The sequence below is a fragment of the Dipteris shenzhenensis genome, chromosome 8, assembly GCF_047967505.1.
Source record: "Dipteris shenzhenensis isolate YYH24624 ecotype China chromosome 8, Dip_SZ_1.0, whole genome shotgun sequence".
NCBI lineage: Eukaryota > Viridiplantae > Streptophyta > Polypodiopsida > Gleicheniales > Dipteridaceae > Dipteris > Dipteris shenzhenensis.
The window spans coordinates 7,311,127-7,325,292 of NC_141603.1; the positions used below are offsets into that span (position 1 = coordinate 7,311,127).

Sequence of the window (14,166 nt, forward strand, 5' to 3'; positions counted from 1 at the left end):
GAGGGTGACAGAGGGAAGAGAGGCTGAGGTGAGGGAGAGAGGGGAGTGAGAGTGGGAAGAGAAGTTGAGGCGAGGGAGAGAGGGGAGCGAAGGAGAGGCGACGCGAGGAGAGGCGGAGGGGGGACGATAAGAGGTGGAGGGGCGACAATCAGAGATAAGGCGAAACACTAATTAATTAGACGCACTTAGGATGATAGCTTAATTGAGAATGAATGAGGGGGCAAAGTGAATACACTAATTAAGTAACAGAATTTGCAAGTAGTAGGTCCTACCGATGAGAAAAAAAGGAAATTGCAATTAGTCTGGCCAGCTTCAAGTCCATTGTTCGATTAAGATAAGTAGAGACTTAGGCTCATGCACACAAGCCCAATAATACGACGCTGGTGGTGGGTTTTCAAGATCCGCACAGATACCGATGCAGCTTTGGAGCGCCACTGGAGTTCAAACTCGCACCTTGATTTTCTAAGTTGCACATTTCAGCACTGGAGCGCGATTTCCAATTTACCCAATCGCCATTTGCCATCTGTCTCTTACGCTACGTCCAAAGGACTTCAATGTTGCGCCAGCAGACACGTTCCTCTGCTCCAGCTAATATACAATGGCCACGTAGACATTGTGAGGCTCAGACCAAGCTCTCTTGCAAGTACTCGAATGGGAACGTACAAATCTCCATCAAAGGCAAGAGTACATACTGCTCAAGATGGTGAAAAACTCGCGTGAACTAGATAGGAAGTTAGTGAAGTAGGAGAGCAGTGATAGGAACTTTATGCAGGAAATTAGGGAGCGATTGCAATAGGTTTGAGTTAGTAGAATAGCAGTTAGGAATTTTAGGAGCCAGGAAAAAAGGAATTTGCGATTAGAAAGGCAACAAATCGAAGTTTAACATAATGAACATTTGCACGTGCGCATTTTGAGCACGTGTCGAGAAACCTTTGTAGCCGCCTCATCGTCGAGAATTGTCGGGAAACTTCGATGCCGCCGGGGCAAGTTTCCCGGCGGCGTTCGAGGTCGACACTCTTTATAAACGGCGATTCGTTCATCGACTTCATCAATCGATTTTTGCTCCAAGATCACGATTCGGATTGTTTCTTCATTGAATCTTGATCCATACTTGCTTGCAGTTCTTCCATTCTTGCTTGCTGTCTATCGATCCTTCACTTTCGGTTCTTCGATCCTCATCGTCCCTTTCTTTGTTGCTCATTTCTACCTCTCGCGATCCTTCGTTCTGTCCAGTTTTTCCGATCGTCCAATTCCTCCATGGCCGCTTTCGGCTCCTTCGCAGGCCTCGCCACAGCGGCTGTCGGTGCCCTCTGCCGCTTCGAGACGTACGCTCTCGGCATGTCTGATTTTTCCTCCCCAGTGCCCCAGGTATGCGACGGTGAATCGTACTTTCGTTCTGCATCACGAAATCCTTGCAAAGCAAATAATTCTGTTTGGCTTTTGTGGCATACTCACGATTTGGGCTCTGTTATTCGTTCAGGTACAAAAACCTTGCGGAACAGCAAACATCCCTGACCCTGTCCAACCTTCAAAGAAGTCATGCCAAGGAGACAAGACAAAGTGCGAGAAGACTTGTCCGCCAAAATTGGCTCCGCAATTCGACGGCTTATTCTGTTTCGAGACTTTCATTCCTGCCTACAAATGCTAAGTCTGACTTAGAGAGCTATGGCACAAATTCTCATAGCCATAATTCTAAACCCTACAACCTCCCAATTGAATTGCGTGGGATTTGCTCACTGCTACACAGATATAGACATTCTATGTTAAGTATACCATTCTTTTGAGTACGCTCTGATCGGGTATACTCATCTTCTACACACTTCGCGTGGAATTCACCTTCCTCTTTGTAGGAAGTTGCTTTTTTTTCTTGTTTACATGATATCTGACGCAATATTTTTCTTAACGGGGCTCTGTTCAAGCATTCGCATCACCAGGCCTTCGAATGCGGGTGTCTTCACTTAATCCCAGTTTCTCCAGTTTAGTATTTAAGCCGACTGTGCATGCAACCCTTCCTCCGTTCCAGACTTCAATCTCTTATCCTTGCTTATGCAATTGGTAATTTAGTCGCCGTAAAGCTCCGGAAATTTTAATTCTGATCAAATTTTCGATGGGGAACCAAGCAGTCAGCGGGCTGATTAATTAAATTGCTTGAAGTTTATATAATGCCTTGCTAATTGTAAAACAAGCATGACCAAAACATAAGTGTGTCTCATTTGTTGAAACTTTCTTTGAACTATTGCTACACTAAAATTATCCTTTGCACTTGTTTTGCGGTTAGAATTCTATGCGTTGCAACACAAAAATCAACCAACCATAATTAAGTACGTGGGGCACAACTAGAGTTCTTAGGAATGACCTTAGGGAAATCCAAAATGTTTACATTGAATGACCTTAGGGAAATGAAAAATGTTTCCATTATCATTGCCTTAGAGTGTTGCCATAATCCATTTCCGCCACCTTCATTGTTGTCGGCGTAGTCACTAGGAGAATTTGATTCGCTTAGCTTGCACACGCATACATATACATATACATATATGCATAGTTTTTTTGGGATGAAATTACACACACACAGTTTTTTTTTTTTTTTGGGGGGGCGCGGAGAGAGAGAGAGAGAGAGAGAGAGAGAGAGAGAGATTTGTAATTATCGCATTTACCATGAGTATATACGTACTCAAATTATCAGCACAAGACATGACAATAATTAAAGAACAAATGTTGGGCCACCAATTACCTAGGACCCCTTGCTTCCTCTTGCAAAAATGTTCAACAAACATGATTTTGCATGAACTTCTCTCATTGAAGATCGTAACTATAATCTTCATTTTTCATACCCAAGCGGTAGAGGGACAAATGGAAATGGCCTCCTTGCCTAATTGTTGGTGGTGCTAGCATGCACTAAAGAGATGATCGATATTTGTTACACATGTCAACTATACACTCTATATTCACCTGCTATAATCAATCGCTCCAAGACATGACAATAATTAAAGAACAAATGTTGCTCCACCAATTGCCTAGGACCTTTTGCTATATTGACGTATTAAGAGCCAAGTTGCATGGGTGCTTACCAGCTCCTTGCCTCCTCTTGCAAAAATGTTCAACAAACATGATTTTAACTATAATCTTCATTTTTCATACCCAAGCGGTAGAGGGATGGATGGAAATGGCCTCCTTGCCTACTTGTTGGTGGTACTAGCATGCACTAAAGAGATGATCGATATTTGTTACACATGTCAACTATACACTCTATATTCACCTACTATAATCAATCGCTCCTAATTGCTCACGAAATTGAAATCCAATTAAGTAATTGCTAGTGCGCTCTCGCGCCAAGCATTATCATAGGTTAATTCCGAATATTAAACCTTCTCTCGTCCCTCCTGCAGTTCCCCTCTCTGCCTGGCTCGATCTCTTCTCCCCTCTCCCTCTTTGCTCTCCTGCTCTGGGGGGGCTGGCCTCTATATACTGGCACGGAGAAGCTTCTCGAGAAGCTGCTGGTGGCAAAAGGATCGAGAAGATGCGAGCATTCATTCATTCATTCATTCAAGTTCCAACCTTACCTTAATACCTTCATTCGCATGTGCGACAACTAATTCATTGAATTTCCCATTTTTTCATGTTGGGGGGACCTATACACTCTAATGAGTTTTGTGTTGCCTTCTCCTATTTCCAATTCCATACCTTTGTTAAGAAGCTTGGCATTGCCTCTCAATTGTACCTTTCTAGACGACGGAGGATGATGGCAGATTTTCGGAGGAGATTGCTCCATGGAGACTTGGCACTGCCAGCAGCCCACTTGACACTTGCCTAGATCTTCACACTCATGGCAGGAGGCATGTTCGATGGCCATGACTTCCATCATTTCTTTGGATCACAAACCCCTTAGGGAAGACGATGTTCCTCATATTTCATATTTTACATTTTGTATCTAGGCATTTTTGGTACTCTATTTCATTTCATTTTGTATCTAGGATTTTTGTAGCCATTTTTGGCATCTTAGCTGTATTACGATGAGGCCACCTAGTTGGCGCATCGTTGATGATGTATTTTCCTTTCGGATGATTTTGTGTCCCATAGGCCATGTATGGCCTTCCGTGGACCTTTAATAAAATTTCTTTCTTTCTTTCTTTCTTTCTTTCTCTCTCTCTCTCTCTCTCTCTCTCTCTCTCTCTCTCTCTCTCTCTCTCTCTCTCTCTCTCTCTCTCTCTCTCTCTCTCTCTCTCTCTCTCTCTCTCTTGTGTAATTTGTTGTTGCTAACTACTCACTACTTTGAGGTTTAGAGCAAGTTGCTCCAATTGTTAGACCATTTGGGACCAATATATATAAGTGTGGTTTCCTTTTCTCTATTCATTCATGGTGTGTATACTTCGTATAGTGTTGAGTTTCTAACTGTTAGTAGTAACTCGTTTCTCCCGTCACCACAAGATTTCTCATTTAATAGCAAATCTCAACCTTTGTGTTTTATTGTTGACTGTTGTTTTGTCACCCCAAGCACGTACATATTGCACTTAATGGATTGCAAGAGCAAGCATCTTCACACAAGCATTGTACTAGGTAGGACTATTTACAAGCACTAAGTGTACTAGGTAGGACTATTTACTAGGTAGGACTATTTAAAGTTAACCTAATGGGGGTGAGCACACTAGAGCATCAACATTTGGTGATCCTTCTAGGGAAGGGTCAATTGAATTTGCGAGTTAATGTGCTACTAGTAGGGGGAAAGGAGAGGACTAAGGTAGCAAGCCTAGAATTGAGTGGTCATTAAAAGGTTCATGTTGACCAATGTTAAGGTAAAACAGTTGCTGGGTATCGTGAGCTATTACAATAAATTTCTTAGAGTAACTCCAAGCAAGTAGCATAGTCTGGTGTTGTGCTTGAAGACCAGAGTGTGGAATATAGAAGATATTCAAACAATTACTCAGCTACTTTCCAACATCCAATGTGGTTGATACACACTCAAAAAGAAGATGAAGAGATGCGGCCGGGCACGAAGAGTTTCTGAGCCAAAGGAAATGGCTACATCCTACCATGAGGACTGATGCAGTCTCAAAACCAAAGTTCAATGCCCAAAGGAGACTAGATGAAGCATCAACTTTCCAACAGGAGCATCGAGCATGAGGAGAGAGACTTGGTCACACTACCCCAAGGGTGGAAGTTGATTACTATGTAGAGTCAAAAGGACGAAACAATGGTATTGGGCTGAGGCATCCCAGAAAACTAATAGATGAAGAGCCATCATGACAAGTGGAGTCCAAGAATTATTCTATAAAGTTGTTGGCTATTTCCTCTTTGGATCATCCAAACAAGCATGAGGATCATGCTAATAAATGAAGAGAAAGACATCTTCAATTCGACCGGTATTCCAAAAGAATCTCATCGAGAAAGGTATGAACAAAGAAAATGAGCCACAATAGATGGTAGATGGCTAAAGAATCAACAAACAAGAAGAACAAGATTCTTTTGATGGAGAAAGATGCCACCGAGCACCTAAAGGGGTGAATGTGAAATAGCTAAGACAATTTGCCCCAATTCCTATCGCCATGGACAAATCCTTCTCGATCTACTGATGGACACCAATCCACACCTCTAAGGCCTGAAAATATTCCTATGGACCAATTGTGTGTTGGTCGATAGTGGCGTCATACACATGAAGTCAAGTATGATAGCTAGAGCCTATTCTTTTGAGTGGAGGACCTGTTCACTCCGAGCTTGGAGCAAACAAAGTGGAAGCACCTGTGGAGAAGTCCAATTCTAGCTCCAAAATCAAGGTGAAAATTCAAAATTTCAAAGGCAATGATGATGAAGATCCATATACTCATCTTCAAAGTTTCTTGCGGGTTTGTCATATCAATGGTGCTATGATAAGTGAAGAATACATGGATTATTTTTCATGTACTTTAATCAAAAAATGCACAGAGGTGGTTCAATCAATTTTCAATCAGATATTTTCTTGATTGGTAGGTATGCTATGCCCAAAGCATTATTGTGGAGATTGAGACAGGAAATCGATGAAGAAGACCTAAAACAGAACAAAGGAGAGTCTATCCAAGACTATGTACATAGGATGCAAGCTCTTATTAATCAGTTGACTACTGTGCCAAATGACAAGTCTATGCAAGCCTAGTTGATATGATGAGGTGCACCCAGTTGGACTTGTGTAAGCCAAAAATAGTTAATCCGCCCGAGCTGTTGCTCTTGAAAAAAGTGAAGGCTTAAAAGGCAAGACAAAGAAGAAAGATGCTGACAGTGATACTGAAGAAACACCAACAAAGAAAGATAAGCTCAAGACCACCAAGCTAAAGAAGGCCTTGAAGGAATTTGGCATTTGAGAGAAACCAGGCAGTAATGAGAAATGGTGTAATAAGTGTTCTAGGAATGGACACTAAGAGGTAGAATGTAAAATGAAGTGTCGCAACCCTTGCACCAAGTTTGGGCATGGCGACTCAGAATGTTGGTTCAATGGCAAAAATCAGCAAGTATCAATAGACCAAGTGAAAGCATGAAGCTTTGGGCACGATATTTAGTATGCAAAAACTAAGGCATTATTTACTCAATAATCCTTGTAATTTGTATGCTAAATCATTAGGTGTTGCTTTATTTGATCAACAAACTTTCATTTAAGGTTGCCTCGTGCATTGATGCTTCCCTTACAAGAGTTCAATTTTAAGATTATTCATAAGCTCGGGAAAATTCATGTAGGAGTTGGCTATTTTTCTAGACTACCTACCCCAGAAGTTACTCAAGGAGTCACTACTATACTTCTAGATATTGGACTCTTTGCAATTGATTACTATGAGCATGAGTATGCCGAGTTTATGGATTAATTATTTAAGGGCACATTTCCTGATAGTGTGCCACAAGACAAGTACAAGCAATTAGCTTTGAAGGCTTGAATTCACTTAGTGGGTGGGCACCTATTCCACTAGCGTGCAGATGGTGTTCTTCCTCACGATGGGTTCAGCCACAAGAGCAAGCTATAGTTTTGCAAAAAGCTCACTTAGGTCCATCAGGTGGACATTTCCAGGGAGAATTGACAATTTAAAAAAGTTTTGCAGGCAGGGTTATGGTAGGAAACCTTGTTTAAGGACGCTCAACCACAGGTGAAGTTGCCATCGAGCAACACAGGCAAGAGGAGCCTACAGGTGACAAGGCTGACACCAACCAACCTCTCTGACTAGCGCGATCACACTTCCTGTGCCTCTAGCAACTCTTCGAACCGTGTCTCCTCTAGACCCGTTTCCACTTACTCCACTGGATAGTATTGCTTAGATCCTTAACGGGTCCTAGATATTCAATTCGGTTCTAGTTGGGCTTATGGTATGCTGAGGATATACCGTTAGCACTTAGCCTTGGTATGAGCCATGTAGGTCAGGTCAACTCTATGAGTTGACTTCTTTGGTCAACCATATGGTTGACTTGGGGGCCATATAGGCCACCCTTGGTATTTTTCTCTTATCCATTTTGAGCAGTACTACATTTTGCTCCAGCTTGTTGTTTGCTTCCCGTACTCCACTCCCATTCCATTGCTTCTTGCACCCAACAGTTGTATCAGAGCAGGTTCTCTTGCTCCTACTTGCCTTCCCTCATGCTCTCCCATTGCTCCTACCTGCCATTTTGCTCAGTCCGGTGCCTTATTTCATCGCTAGAAACCTATTTTTTGAGCAGGAAAACAGTCTAGTGATTGGTTTTTGACTTTTTGATGTTATTTTGTCACATTTGCTTTATTTCAGCAAAATTTGGGGCTTTTGGTCATTTGCCCCAAATTTGACATTTTTGCCCTTCCAGAAATTGGGGGTTTTGTCAATTTTGTTGAAATTTGCAATTGGCTTGGTACATCCAATTTTGGGCATTTGGTAGACAATGACATGCAGGAACATTGATATTGTCTTGGAATTGCAGCACATTGAATCACATTTGCAACTCTTAGCACAATTTGGGGCCTTTCCCAATTTGCCCTCTTTTTGGCATATTTGCCCTCTCAAATTTTGGGGCTTTTGCTAGATTTGCTATCCATTGCAGTGACATTTGCTTTATTCACCTCAACTTGGGTATATTATGAATTTGCCCCTTGATTTAGGCTCATTGTCTTGTCAGATTTGAGGCACGCGGCCTCCATCTGGGACATTTACAGCTCAATTGATCATTGGATACATTGGCATACATTTGCCCCTTGTTTTGGTTGATATTTTTGCAAGACAGCTATCTTTGGCAGTGGGGTAATTTGACCGAACAGATATTGTTTTGCAAGTCCTTTTTTTTTGAACAACACGTGCATTTAGCTCATTGTTTGAGTAGTCAATTTTTGGTTTGTCACTGCCTTTTGCTATCATTTTTTGACAGCCAACTCATTTTGCAGCAGTGAAGGCCTTGAGGCTACTCTTGAGTGCACATTTTTCCGTTACAGATTTATTTTTGCCATGGGAAGTAACATTTGGATGGGTATGTTCACAACTGAGGACAAGCTCAATGGACCCAATTATCCCATGTGATCATACATGGTGAAACATTTGCTGGTTGCCAAAAAATTTTGGGGTATTTTCTTAGGATCATCTTTGACCTTCCTATGTGGCATCCACTTCTGCTACTGCTAGAGCCACTTCTAGATCTACTGCCATTGCTGTGTAGCTGTTACAGCCACCTTTGGATCTACTACTACTCCAGCCACACCTCCTACACCGAAACAGGCCAAATGGGATGGTAGACATGCCCAAGCACATTCTATCATTGCTTTTTCGATCAAGAGACATATCATTCCTCACATTCAGTCTTGCAAAACATCAAAGGCTACGTGGAACATCTTGGCTCACCTTTACCAGGTTCACAATGAGGCACGTGTTGCTTTCTTATGCAGGCAATTGGAGAATGTTAAAATGGAAGAGGGGGACAACATGGATGCATACATCACAAAAATCAAGGATTTTCAAGAGTAGCTCATTAATGTGGATGAAATTATTTTAGATGCTCAGGTAGTGTCCATGACACTCAATGGACTTCCTGAGTCCTACTAGGGGTTTGCTACTTCATTAAGGTTGGTTGCCATGGGCAATCCCAACACTTATACTTTCGACCAGCTTGTTTCCCTTCTCCTGCATCAGGAAGAGTAGAGTCGCACAAATCGTGCTGCTTCTCAAATTGCAAATCAGGCTTTTGTCACTAATCACAAAAATAAGGGAAAGAATGGGCAAATTTATAGCAAACCCAAGCCTTCTGGGGAGGCTCATCTACTGCTAGACACTCATCTAATTCTGACCCGTCTGATGCAAAGAAGAAAAATAGCAAACGTTGTAATTACTGTGCCGGAAGCTAGGACATGACATTTCTAAATGCGCATCGCTTCTGAAAAGAAAAAGCAGCAAAAGGGACTTGGTATCACTACTGCTGCTACTACCCCAGATCATGGTCATGAGGCAACAAACATTGCTCACCATGAGTGGGCTTTCACAGTGACATGCCAGTACCATCCAGAGAAGCATGCTACAGCCTTTTCTATCTTAGATTCTAAGTTAGATTGGTGCTTTGATAGTGGTGCTTCTAAGAACATCACTTCTTGCAAATCACTCTTTCAGACATTGGGGGCTGCTCCACATGGTGGCACAATGACATGTGCCAACAATGCATCATATCCTCTGAAAGGGATTGGCCAGGTCGAGGTCACTTCAGTTTCAAGTGAAAGGGATTGGCCAAGTCGAGGTCACTTCAGTTTCAAGTGATACAATCACGTTCATGGACGTTTTGTTTGTCCCAGGTATAAAAGAGAACCTCATCTCCATTGCAGCCATATCCTTGAATGGCTTTCGAGTTCTCTTTGATGGTTATCGATGTGCCGTGTATGATAACCTGATATGATGACATCATGGTACTTACTGGGTCACTTTCTTCTAGGATATATCATCTTGATGTTTATGACAAACAGCCTACTATAGAGGCAAATTTGGTGGTTGAATCTATAATTTCAAATTCCCACTTATGGCATGCAAGGTTGGGTCACCTCAACTACAGAAGCTTGGTTAAAATGCATTCACAAAGCATGGTGGTTGCTCTCCCACCCATGCATGCACTGGTTAAACTTGTTTGTGAGGGATGCTTGTTGGGCAAAATGCATCGTTTCTCATTTCCAAAGGATGGGACACTTGGTGCATCCAGGAAGCTTCACCTTGTGCATAGTGATGTGTGTGGGCCGATGCGGACAGCATCTCTTGGGGGCTACCTTTACTTTTCTACCTTTGTGGATGACTACACTAGATTTGATTGGATATATGGCATGAGGCCAAATCTGATGTGTTCCCATGCTTTAGACATTGGCTTGCCATGGCTAAAAATGAATAAGGGAACAAGCTCCTTACTCTACGCAGTGACAGGGTGGGAGAGTACATGTCCTGTGAATTCTCTGATTTTTTGGCAGCTCGGGGTATTATTCATCAATGTATAGTGCCTTATACTCCGCAATAGAACGGGCTAGCACAGAGGAAAATTTGGTCAGAGATGGAAATGGGCAGGTGCATGCTCAAAGGAAAGTCTTTGCCAAAGGGTTGGATGTTGTCATGTGCTCCAACTATGTGCTCAATCGGGCACCCACAAAGGCATTGAAGACTCACACACCTTATCCTGGCACGGTCGCAAACTTGAAATTTCTCATATGCGGGTTTTCGAGTCATTGGCTTATGCTCATGTGCCATCTCAACTGAGACACAAGCTTGAAGACAAAGCTGTAAAATGCATATTCATTGGTTATAGCACAGAGAGCAAGGATACAAGTTGTATCAGCCTAACACTAGCAAGGTCATTGTCAGTAGGGATGTTGTATTCCGCTGAAAATGTGCCTTTACCTTGGCTGGAATGCAAAAAATAGCCTACTATTGATTCCTCAGATGTCTTTGATACATTGTTGCCTCTCTTTCAATCGCCCACAAATCTAGAGCAGCCATTGCAGAGTGTTGTGCCATACACTTCTACCAATGCACATCCTCCTCCAATAGTTGCTACTCAGCTTGATAGGCCTTTAGTTGACGATCATGCTATTGAGCAAGTAGTTGCACAGGAGAGTGTTGTCATTAAACAACAAAAACAAGTCCCGAGATGGCTTTTGGACACACTCAGGGATAGCAAACAAGCTGAGCCTTTGCCAGCCCACACTAGAGGTGCGCATAAACAAATGGATGGCAGCTATTTGGCTGTAGCTTTGGTTGCTATTGCTTGCAATGAGGAACCTTTATGTCACAAGGATGCCTTTGACAGCAAGGAATGGATGGATGCCATGAAGGCTGAGCTTGAATCCATTCATGCCAACAACACTTGGGAGTTGTATTACTTGCCAGTAGGCAAGCGTGCATTGGCATAAAGTGGGTCTACAAGGTGAGAAAGAAAGCTGGTGGCAGTGTTGTCCGCCTCAAAGCCCGCTTGGTTGCAAAGGGATATGCACAGTAGCACGGCATTGACTTTGAGGAGACCTTTGCTCCCACCTCACGCATTACTACTATCAGGTGTGTTATTGCTATGGCATTTCATTGGCATTGGGAGGTTTATCAATTGGACATCAAGATCGCCTTCCTTCGTGGTGATCTTTAGGAAGATGCCTATGTCACTCAGCCGCCTGGTTTTGAACAATTAGGTTCTGAAAATATGGTTTGCCGGCTCAGAAAAGCCCTCAATAGCTTGAAAAGCAGGCACCCCGGGCATGGTATGCAAAGATACATGCATTTTTGACAGCCCGTGGCTTTCAGAATAGCCTAATCGAGGCCACTCTTTATGTCTGAAAGAGTGCATCAGAATTTTTAATTCTGATTTTATATGTGGATGACATGCTTATCATTGGGCCAGATATGGAACAAATTGCAGGTTTCAAGGCTGCTTTACAACAATATTTTTCCATGACAGATATGGGCCGATTGCACTATTATTTGGGCATACAGCTTGCGTATGTTAAGGGGGGTATAATGATGAGTCAGTCCAAGTATATTGGATAGCTCCTTGATTGCTTCCAGGTTGAGGATTGCAAGCCAATTTCTACTCCATTGGAGCCTTTCGTTTCTCCTCCAAGGATGGAAGTCCGCCATTTGATGCATCCCTTTATCAGCAGGTTGTTGGTTGCCTCATATACCTTTGTCATACCTAGCCTAATCTTCAGTATGCCATTTCCCAGCTCAGCAGGTACATGCACAAGCCTAGTACACAACATTGGCAAGTAGTGAAGCGTGTCTTTCGATACTTGAAAGCCACGCACGCAGCATTTGGGTTTACTCTATAGTTCAGAGGCCCCACCTATTTTGCATGCATTCACGGGCAGCAACTAGGCAACAATTGGGCAGGATGTTATGACACTAGGGTGTCACACAGCCGCAACTGTTTTATGCTTGGAGCTTCATGTATCTCTTGGTTCAGTAAGAAGCAGCCTATAGTTGCCACATCTAGTTGTGAGGCTGAGTACAAAGCATCTTTCACAGCTACAATAGAGTGTGTTTGGCTTTGCAAGTTACTTGGCAGATCTTGATATCATTCAGCCCAACTCTACTACGATCTACATCGACATCCAGAGTGCTTTGGTGGTTGCTAGAAACCCAGTGTTCCATGCGCGCACAAAGCATATCGAAGTCCACTATCACTATGTTCAAGAGCGACTGTCTGGTGGAGACATCCAATTGTCCTATGTTCCCACCGAGGACAACTTGGCAGATCTTTTCACTGTCTAGCTCTGAGGGACCGTGTCCTCTTTGCCAACTAGCAAAGGAAGTACATTGGAAATTTTGTGATGCCATGATATGTGACCATGTTCATCATCACTTGTATTGCTTGTTTGAGCAAGGGCTCATAAATCCATATTATTCCTCGTGATGGAATATGACCCATGATTTGAGTGTATCTTAAATCAATGTCGACGTATAAGTTACTATATAGGGTTAGGGCTTCTAACCCTAGCTTGTAACATTCTTATCTATAGCCTCATCCTTATCCATATGTATGATATATGAAGTCCCCCCAAGGTAACTCATTTTTTAAAAACCAATTTTTACCTTTAAACACCCCCCCCCCCCAATGGCCCTACTTTAGTTTAACCATCTTCCATAAGCACGCCATTCCTAAAGCCTCCTCAAGGACTTTTCCAAGGTTGTTTTCTCTAACAATTTACACCTCTCCAAGGTAAATTATTCAAGATTTTACCATGGCCATTTGCAAGAAAAATTAGAGTCATTTTCAAGTCATATTTCCAAAGGCATTTCAAATACTTCTACGAAATAGACTTATTCTATTCAAAGTGAGAAAATTCAATAGCTTTTACAGTTGTTTTCTCAAGAAAAAGTTTAGACATGTAGATCTTACAAGTTTTTTAGAAGATGTAGTTACTTCAAGCAAGAGTTGATCTCTCTATTTAATCATGTTTGAATAGCAAAATAATGCACCAAGTCTTCTTTCACTTCCAAGCATCAAAGATTCTAAGCAAAACCATTTGATCCTTTTCTACGTCAATCAAAGAAATTTCTCCATCAACAAGTGTTTCTAATATAAGATGTGTTTGGAAAAGCTTAGCTTTGACATCAAAATCCAAACCCATGGCACTTGACCCTTGGCTATTAAAAACATGTGTCTCCATGTTGCTTGGTTTTTGGGCACCTCCTAGCCAAAGTAGCCATTCTTGGTTCCTCATAGTTACCAAGCAACACATGGCTTGCTTTGTCTCTAGAATACTCCCTACCCTAAATGCCACTCTCTTGCTTTGTCTCTAGAATACTCCCTACTCTAAACGCCACTCTCTTGCAATCTTTCTATGCCCTCAAGTCTCGACTCCTCTAATCTCTCGTATCCCAAGGTATTTAATGCCTACTTTCACAAAACTGTTATGCTAAACTCCCCAACTCAAACTCTTCTTAACCCTCAAATTTTACACCCATAATCGTAAATAATTCCAACCTAAACTCCTATACCTAATGTTTAAACATATTTATTGTCTTTCTCTTCTCCCTTTGCTCATCTATATGTGATCTACTCCTTAAATTCTCAACCTCATGTAGGTATCTTCTAAACCATTTCCCCTTATATTGGGTTACATCATACTTAATAGAATACAACACAAAACCCTTTGATCATCTACACATGATCTACTCCTTAAATTTTTAACGTCTTGCAGAGCTCTTGTAGGAAGCTTCTAGAACATTTCCCCCTATATTGGGTTAG

General features: G+C 42.1%; 1 long non-coding RNA gene across 1 annotated transcript; it reads left to right on the forward strand.

The window, feature by feature from the left end:
• Positions 1-1,050: 1,050 nt before the first annotated feature.
• On the forward strand, positions 1,051-1,894 carry LOC147899041 (uncharacterized). Its single transcript, XR_015541470.1, has 2 exons — positions 1,051-1,368; positions 1,481-1,894. It is a non-coding gene; the product is annotated as an uncharacterized LOC147899041 (long non-coding RNA).
• The last annotated feature ends 12,272 nt before the right edge of the window (positions 1,895-14,166 follow it).